The sequence below is a fragment of the Pristis pectinata genome, chromosome 6 (genome assembly GCF_009764475.1).
Source record: "Pristis pectinata isolate sPriPec2 chromosome 6, sPriPec2.1.pri, whole genome shotgun sequence".
NCBI lineage: Eukaryota > Metazoa > Chordata > Chondrichthyes > Rhinopristiformes > Pristidae > Pristis > Pristis pectinata.
Window position 1 is genome coordinate 22,509,194 of NC_067410.1, and position 9,807 is coordinate 22,519,000.

The following is a 9,807-nucleotide window of genomic DNA, read 5'->3' on the forward strand; positions in this document are numbered from 1 at the left end:
AGTTTTCCTATAAGAATTTGGATCACTTCATGTAGACATGCTGATCGAAATTGTATTGGTTGAATGCAAGATCTTAAATTCAGAGATGGATGCAAAGATATAAATGTTTTAATAGAAAATGATTTAACTAGAAACAGCACCTATAAGATCTGAGACTAAGAAACAAAATACTGAGTAAACACTTCATTAGAATTTTTATAAGTTCCACAGGCACTGAAGAATATCAGTTTTCTTCTAACTTATAATTGCAAAAACTTGGAAGGGATTTCCATGAAAAGAAGTTAAGATGGGTGATTATTTGGTAAAAAATAAATATAGATGTGTGATTAAATGGAGAGGAGGTAAGAAGAGAAATTTGAAGAGAGTTTAAATGAATGAAAGTAAACTGTAGGCATACAGTACTTTGGATGAGCGTATTTAATTTGAAAAGCAATACATATTTCAACATCAATGAAGGGATGTTGATTAGACCAAAAACCCAGACTGTGGAGTCTCCAAGACTGCTAAGGGCTTTAAATAGATAAAATAATTTACATATAAAAAGAGCAGTCTTGACTTCTTTAGCTGAAGTAATCTGCTGTTTACCAATAAAAAAAATTGCGAATGTTGGAAATCTGAAATAATAGATAAAATGCTAGAAGTTCTTGGCAAATTAGGCAGCATCTGTGGAGACAGAAACAGAGGTAATGTTTCAGGTCAAAGGTCTTTCATCAGGAACGGAAAATATAGTTTGGCTCTTAAGACCTCGGGTTTAATCTCTCATTAAGCCTGCTCAGGGCCAGTGATGGATTGAACCCAAGGCTTTCATAGCAAATGTTCATGACTTCTTCCAGGGTCCTTCTTCAGTTCTGATGAAAGGTCATTGACTGGAAATGTTAACCTGTTTCTCTCCACAGGAGCCACCTTATCTGCTGAATTTCCAGCATTGTATATTTTTACTGTTGTTTGTTAACATGATGACTTTTAATGCATATGTGACACAATTAATGAATAGAGCAGCTGTAAAGGCATGTTAGAGGTGAAACAGCTTGGATGAGTGTTTGTCTAATACTTTCCTACACTTCAAGATTTCAAAAGCTCTCTGTTGTTGCTGTGTTAGTTCTGAGCCACAATACTGACTCTTTGAATGGCAAGCTGATATAATTTTCCTTGAAAGCATTCCTTGCACTGCTGCCAAAATTGCTTCATATGCTCTAGGAATCTTAAGTTAATCAAAGTGACAGATGCTAACACTAATGAGTAGAATGTCTTGTAAGAAAACATTGACTGCCTGGTTAAACCTAAGTAGGAAAGTGTTTGCTTCACTTTTGTAAAACCCCAGCTGTTTTTCCCTTCCTTATTTTAAATTGAACAATAGCACCCCCTAGTGCTGACCTGGCTGCAGGAACCCCACTTGGTGCTGATGAGGGAGTGAAACAAAGGCCTTTCCAGCAAGTTATATGGCCTCTTCTGGACCAGTGTCATACCAGTGAAAGTGATGTTGACTGAATGATCTGTATAATTACGATGGTTACCTTTTTTGCTTCCTTTATTCCAGGCAGGTTGTAAAGCAGAGGGGATTTTATCTATTGTCCAATTTGAACATAAGAAAAGGAAGCAAGAGTAGATCATCTGGTCTCTCAAGCCTGCTCCATCTTTCAATAAGCTTGTGGCTCATCCTGCTCCTCAAACCCACTTTCCTGCCTAATCCTATATCTAATAATCCTCAGTGTGCAAAAACATTGAAATTGCTATCTTGTCAGGCAATAAGAGTACTTTGAATATCTTGACTTCACATAAATTTTGCATCATGGATATGGGAAAAATTAAAACAATTTTGTTAAGAATATTGAAGTATTTTAGAAACACAGATGACAACTATTCTGTGACACTTCAATATCAACATTAGAATAGATTCATCATCACACATAATGTCAGGGTCTTTAGGAATATCTCTGTATGGACATATCTCTATATGGACACATTGGTTTATTATTGTCACATGTACTGAGGTGCAGTGAAAAACTTTGTTTTGCATGCCATCCATACAGATCATTTCACAATATCAGTACACCGTGGCAGTACAAGGGAAACGCAATAACAGAATGCAGAATATAGTGTTACAGTTACGGAGAAAGTGCAGTGCAGGTGGACAATAAGGTGCAAGGCCATGGTAGATTGTGAGGTCCATCTTATCATACAAGAGGTCCATTCAATAGTTTTATAACAGCAGAATAGAAGCTGTCCTTGAGCCTGGTGGTACTTTTTTCAAGCTTTTGTATCTTCTGCCCAATGGAAGGGAGGAGAAGGGAGGATGTCTGGGGTGGGAGGGGTCTTTGACTATATTGGCTGCTTTTCCAAGGCAGCGAGAAGTGTAGACAGAGTCCATGGAGGGGAGGCTGGTTTTTGTGATGTGCTGAGCTGTGTCAACAACTCTCTGCAGTCTCTTGCAGTCCCAGGGAGAGCAGTTGCCGTACCAAGCCGTGATACATCTGAATAGGATGCTTTCTATAGTGCATCTATAAAAATTGGTGACAGTCGACAGGGACATGCTGAATTTCCTTAGCCTTCTGAGGAAGTAGAGGCACTGGTGAGCTTTCTTGGTCATGGATTCTACATGGTTGGACCAGTACTGGCAATTGGTGACGTTTACACCTAGGGACCTGAAGCCCTCAGCCATCTCCACCCTGGCACCATTAATACAAACAGAGGTGTGTGCTTCGCCCCGCTTCCTGAGGTCAATAACCAGCTTTTTTGTTTTGCTGACATCGAGGGAAAGGTTGTTGTCATGACACCATGTCATTAGACTCGCTGTCTCCTTCCTGTACTCCGACTCATCATTACTTGAGATCCATCCCACTACAGAGGTGTCACCTGCAAGCTTGTAGATGGAATTAGAGCAGAATCTGGCCACGCAGTCATGATTGTATAGGCAGTAAGGTAGGTGGCTGAGGACGCAGCCTTGTGGGGCGCCAGTATTGAGAATAATCTTGGCAGAGGTGCTGCTGCCTATCCTTACTGATTGCGGTCTGTTGGTCAGGAAGTTAAGGATCCAGATGCAGAGGGAGTTACTGAGTCCCAGGTCTAGGAGTTTGGAGATGTGTTTGTTTGGAATTATGGTACTGAAGATGGAGCTGTAGTGAATAAATAGTAGTCTGTTGTAGGTGACTTTTCTTCCAGATGCTCCGGAGATGAGCGTAGGGCCTGGGAGATGGCATCCACTGTGAATCTGGATCAGTGGTTGGTGAATTGTAGTGGGTTGAGGTTGACTGGGAGGCTGAGGTTGGTGTCAGGACCAGCCTCTAAAAGCACTTTATGATGGAGTTTTACCTTCTTTCCAATGCATACCAAATTCCTTTCTGGACTACAGACTTGGACTATTTCACAGAGGTCCCCTCACTGTGTTTTATACTTGCTCACTGGTCTGGTGACTGACTCTTTCACCTATCAGAATTGCAATTTTTGCCTCAACTTATTGTCTTTTGCTTCAGTCCCTGCCTCTCCACTCTCCCATTTAAATTGGACTATACCAAGCTCACTCACGTGAAGGTGATAATGCACTAACTGCTCTGCAAGTTTCTCTGAATGTTTGGCTTTCATAACATCAACATTGTCTTGAATAGCCCATCAGTGTCTACTTTCAGACTAAGTGACACCACCTCAGGCTCCTCAGAGGTGCCTTTCAGTTTCACTGTGTGATGCTTGAGCACTTCCTCCAGGATACATGGATTGTTCTCTGCAGTAGCTGGAATGATAAAATTGAACTAACAATTATCTGTGCCCTGCTCAATTCTGTCCATGAAAAATCTCTGAGAATTTGATACTGAAACTTGATGTAGATGTATTGATTATGACTTACTTTTGACAGATCTCATCTAGGTCCAGCTGCACAAATGTTTGTGACAAATCAAGTTTTGTAAAAGACTTGGATCCTGCCATCTGCGCACACGGAAAGGAATACTATTCATTATCGACTGTCTGATTTCAAGTTACTTTGTAGACATTTCACAAATCCTAGTGTTTTATCTGCTACTTCAAATGCTACTAATGTTCCCCAATCATCATGAGTTACTTTAATTAAAACTCCATTTCTTTCCAACTTCTCAAGCTGTTGGGTCTTCAAGGAATAAGGAACTGGCCATGGGCTACATTAAACTGGTTTAACAGCAGGTTTAATTCATTTGTTTCCAGTGTTTCCCATGCAGGGGTCTTAGAAGATGTCATTATATTGGCCAACAGTGTCTCCAAATGTAACTTTGATGAATCTATATGAAAGCTGAATACATCCTTCCCAATGAATTTCAAGTTTGCAAGCCAAGCCTTGCCAAGAGTTAGACATTTGATATAGTTTACCACAATTAAGAAAAGATCTCTTTATTAGTCACATGTACATCGAAACACACAGTGAAATGCGTCTTTTGTGTAGAGTGTTCTGGGGGCAGCCCGCAAGTATCGCCAGGCATCTGGCGCCAACATAGCATGCCCACAGCTTCCTAACCCGTACACCTTTGGAATGTGGGAGGAAGCCGGAGCACCCGGAGGAAACCCTCGCAGACATGGGGAGAACGGACAAACTCCTTACAGACAGTGGTTGGAATTGGACCCGCATCGCTGGCACTGTAATAGCGGTACACTAAGGTGACGCAACACACCAGCTATTGTAGCAAACCATGAATTGCATTTCACCAAAATCTTAAAGTATTTCTAAATAATTCTTGAGACAGAATCTGCTCCTTGGTATGGGGGATATGAATGACTTGTTTGCTATAGGAATCTTCTCCAAGATGGAATATTCTGCAGCTGTCTCATTTTGCATCACTGATAACTTGCCATCAACCATGACAGTGACGTTATACCATAGCTGCTTGAAGTATGGATGCTATACATCTGCAGCAAGTGTAATATTTATCAGATTCCCTCTGTGTGACTTAAGACTGAACTATTCTCTCTGCGCCAGTGTGACATTAGAAACAGTGCATTTATCTGTTACCTTGCACTTGGATTTACAGGTTGATGTGTATTCCTTCTTTTAGCATGCACAGCCCTTGATTTCTTCTTTCATTTTTAAAAAAACAAGCTTTGCAAGTTGTCCTTTGACTGCAGGTTACCGTTACATTACAGTTGGTGAAGGACAGAATTCTCTGGCAATCTTTAGCTGCAGCCTCCTTGAAATTACAACGCTACTAGTTGCCTCAAAGTGTGTCACTTAAAAACTCTAAAGATGCAGTGCCTTGACACTGCAACAATATGATCACTCCTAATTTCTCCTCCTCTGATTTATGTGTGCTGGACTTAAAGCTCTCCATTATCTTAAATGCCTGAGAGTTGAAAATTCATTTAAACTGACAGCTTTGGCTTTCTGCAGAGCGACCTGATTGAACAATATGCTTCAGAGACAATTCAATGGAAAATCATTCTTTTTCTGCCTCACCGAAGCATTCAATGCTTGTGTGTTCTCAGCACTGCTTTCTTGTGTCCACCCTCAGGCTGCCATTGAAGCCTGCTTGTGCTTGATCCATTGTTTTGTTTCCTTTCCCATTCATAGTACTCAAGCCTCCTGTGTTCTAACATGACTCACAATGACATAGACCAACTTTGATTATTTTACTTTGAAATCAGCAGGTGCAATTTTCAGACACCCCTGATTCGTGAAGAGCAATTGAACACCTCTATCCCTATCTCTAACCGATCTCTTGGATGTGCAATTTTACCAACGTTGCTGATTCTTATCAGAACTGGAGGTTTCCCTTGTTGTCAACTGCAATGCATTTTGGAGCGGACTGTGGATTAGACTGCATTGTACCATTCAGTTGTAGTTGCAGACTTGAAACTGATTAAACTCAAAACCCTCCCTTTTTAAAGGAAAAATGAAACTCGTTGAAGTCAAAAATATCATTTGCATATTCTTTTTACAACATTTGTAAGAATATTCTTAGAATGTGCATTTTTTGGGGTATTTTAACAGAAATTTAAACCGCAAGTTGTCATCAATTTGCACTTATTGCTGGTCACGGCACTATAAAACATCACAAAACGTACTTCCAACTCTTCCACAGTGTTATTGCACACTAGTGTAACAAAGCAACTGCACAATTTCATCTGCCATTTTCCTAAAACTCAAATAGAAAGATGGCAACCACTATTTGTAACCCCAAAATACAATAGTATCTATATTTTCCTTTCTGTTTTTTCTTTCTCTTTCTTTGCTCTGTAACAGAATTAAAAAAGCTTATCAAATAAACAACTCTTGCACTTCTCTTTCCAGTTAGACCAATACTGCACTCTGTATTCCAGGTACAGGTCCTCCCTCCCCAGGTTACAGCAGGTTCTGTTCTGTCAACTGTTCACAAGCAGGACAGTTCACAAGTTGGAAATGTGGCCACAAATCAAGTCCCCACACAGTACAAGAGGCTGAAGTTAATGCTTAAGGTGATGGGGGATGAGGAGGCAGGTGGGTGGTGGTTGCTTTGCCATGGATGGTATTGAACTTCTTGAGTGTTGTTGGGACTGCACTTCTCCAAGCAAGTGTAGAATATTCCACTATATTCCTGACCTGGAAAGCTGAGAGTCTCTCACTTGTCCTTAGCCATAGTATATACATGGCTGGTTCGGTTGTTTTAGGTCAATGGTGACCACTCTCCCAGTGTATTTTTGCTGAGGGACTTAGAGATAGTAATGCCATTGTATGTCACGGGTTTGATTATTGGTGATGGTTACTGCCTAGGACTTGTGTGCCACAAGTGTACTATCAGTCCAAGCTTGAATGATGTTCAGCACCTGCTATAGGTGAGAACAAATTGGTTTATTACCTGCAAAGTTAGGAATTGTTATTAAACATTGTGGACTCCTCAGCAAAGGTCCCTTATGACCTAGGGAAGGTTGTTAATGTAGTAGCTGAAGATGGTTAGGAGTAGGACACTGTCAGAGGATCCTAGGAAACTCCTGCAGTGATAACCCAGAGCTGAGATTATCATCCACCAACAAACACAACCATGTTCAATTTTACTAGGGTTGCCTTGATGCTGCACTTAGTCAAATGTTGCCATTCCCAATTCAGCTCTCTAAATATTTTTTTTCTAGAATATACAATAAAAGCAGGTTTTGATGCATATTTAGTTGTTATCCAGCTTCTATTTGACTCTATTGTACATTAAAAGAGCCTAACTGTAATTCATTGAGCAGATGAAATGGATAAATTACATTGTTCTGTAGAATAGTACAGAATCTGAATCCAGAACTTGATGCCAAAGTGGAAGCATGAAGGTTGAGGGAAGTTTAGAATTCAGCAAAAAGGACCAGGAGATTGATTAACAGACCAAAAGATTACAAGAGTAAACTCACAAGAACAAACAATGGACTGTAAAAGTTTCTATAAGGATTAAAAAAAAGATTTGTGAAGACAAATGTAGGTCCTTTACAGTCTAAAACAGGAGAATTTATAATGGGGAAGAAGAAATTAACAAATACTTTGGTTCAGTCTTCATGGAAGACGACGCAAATAATTTCCCATAAATGGGAGAAAACCAAGAGTCTAATATAGAGGAAACTGGCATGAGTAAAATACTACTGCTGCAGAAATTAATGACACTGAAAGTGCTAAATCCCCAGAGGCCTGATAATCTGCACCCAAAACTACTAAAAGAAGTAACCAAGGAAGTAGTGGTATATTGGTTGCCATCCTATGGATAATGGAATAGTTCCTGCAGATTGGATGGTGGCAAGTGTAAACCCACCATTCATTCTTTAAAAAAAGAGGGAGAGGGAAAACGGGGAGGTGCAGATTAGTTATCTTCAAAAAGATGGTGGGAAAAATGCTGAGTCTTTTATGAATGTGATAACAGAACTCTTAGAAAATATCAATGGAATTGCATGAGCTTAGTGAGATGGTGTCAATGACAACAACCTTTTCCTCAATGTCAGCAAAAGATCTGGTCATTGACTTCAAGAAGGGGGGCAGTGTACGTGCACCTCTCTACATCAACGGTGCTGAGGTCGAGAGGGTTGACAGCTTCAAGTTCCAAGGAGTGAACATCACCAATAGCCTGTCCTGGTCCAACCACATGGACACTACAGCCAAGAAAGCTAACCAGTGCCTCTAATTCTTCAGGAGGCTAAAGAAATTTAGCATGTCTCCCTTGACACTCACCATAGAAGGCATCCTATTTGGATGCATCATGGCTTGGTATGGCAACTGCTCTGCCTGGGACCACAAGTAACTGCAGAGTTGTGGACACAGCTCAGCACATTACGGAAACCAGCCTCCCCTCCACAGACTCTGTCTACACCACTCGCTGCCTCGGTAAATCAGCCAGCATAACCAAAGACCCCACCTACCCAGGTCATTTTCTCTTCTCTTCTCCACTCTCCCATCAGGCAAAAGATACAAAAGCTTGAAAGCACGTACCATCAGGCTCAAGGACAGCTTCTATCCTGCTGTTATAAGACTATTAAACGGTTCCCTTATACGATGAGATGGACTCTTGACCTCACAATCTTCCTCATTATGACCTTGCACCTTATTTTCTACCTGCACTGCACTCTCTCTGTACCTGTTACACTTTATTCTGCATTCTGTATTGTTTTACCTTGTACTATCTCAATGCACTGTATAATGAATTGACCTGTATGAACGGTATGCAAGACAAGCTTTTCACTGTACCTCGGTACAAGTGACAATAATAAACCAATTCCAAATTCAACATGGATTTATGAGAGGTTAATGCAGGTTTTTTTTTGAGGATGTAATAGGTGGAATAGAAAAGGAGAGCCGGTGGATGTTGGGTATTTGGATTTTCAGAGGGCCTTTGATAAAATGCAACATCAAAGGTTAATATGCAAATTAAAGCACACGAGATTGGGGGTACTATACTGGCATGGATTGAAAATTGTATGGTGGTCCTAAAACAGAAAGTAGTTTGGGATGGCAGGAAGAGACAAGCGTGGTACTGCAGGGGTCAGTGCTCAGGCCCCAGCTGCTCACAAAATATTTCAAAGATTTGAATCAGGGAAATAAATGTCATATTTTTAAGTTTGACAATGTGATGAAACTTGTAGGATTGTGAGCAGGACACAGACTTCAAGGTGATTTAAATGAATTAAGTGAGTGGCAAGTACATGGCAGATGCAGTATAATGTAGGTAAATGAAGGGTTGTTCTTGTCTGTTCGCAAAATGGAAAGGTAGAGCATTATTTAAGTGGTGAAAGATTGCGTTGTGTTGATGAACAATGGAAAAGGGGTTTCATTGTACACCAGTCACTGATGGCAAACATGCAGCTGCAGTAAGCATTTAAAAGGCAAATGCTATGTTGGCCTTCATTGAGAGGTTTTGACGATAGGAGCAGGGATTTGCTCAATTATAGAGGGCCTTGGTGAGACCATATCTGGGCATTGTGTGCAGTTTGGTCTTGTTACCTGAGAAAAAATATACATGTCATAAAGGGAGTGCAATAAAGGTTCACTGAACTGATTCCTGGAATGGTATGAAAACCATGATTTTTCCCAGGGCTGAGGAGTCTAGAATTAGAGGGCCCAGGTTTAAGGTGAGAGGGGAGAAATGTAAAGGAAATCTGAGGGGTAATGTTTTCACTCTGAGGATGCTGAATATTTGGAATGAGCTGCCAGAAAAGGCAGACACTACATGTTTCAAAGCCATTTGGATAGGTGATTGGATAAGAAAGGAGTTTAGGAATACAGGCCTCATGCAAGTAAATGGGATTTGTGTAGCTGGTATCACAGTCAGCATGGACAAGGTGGGCTGTAAGGGCTTGTTTCTGTGCTGTCTCTTTCTATGCTTCTATGATCATTTAAGAATTATGGAGCTGAGTAAT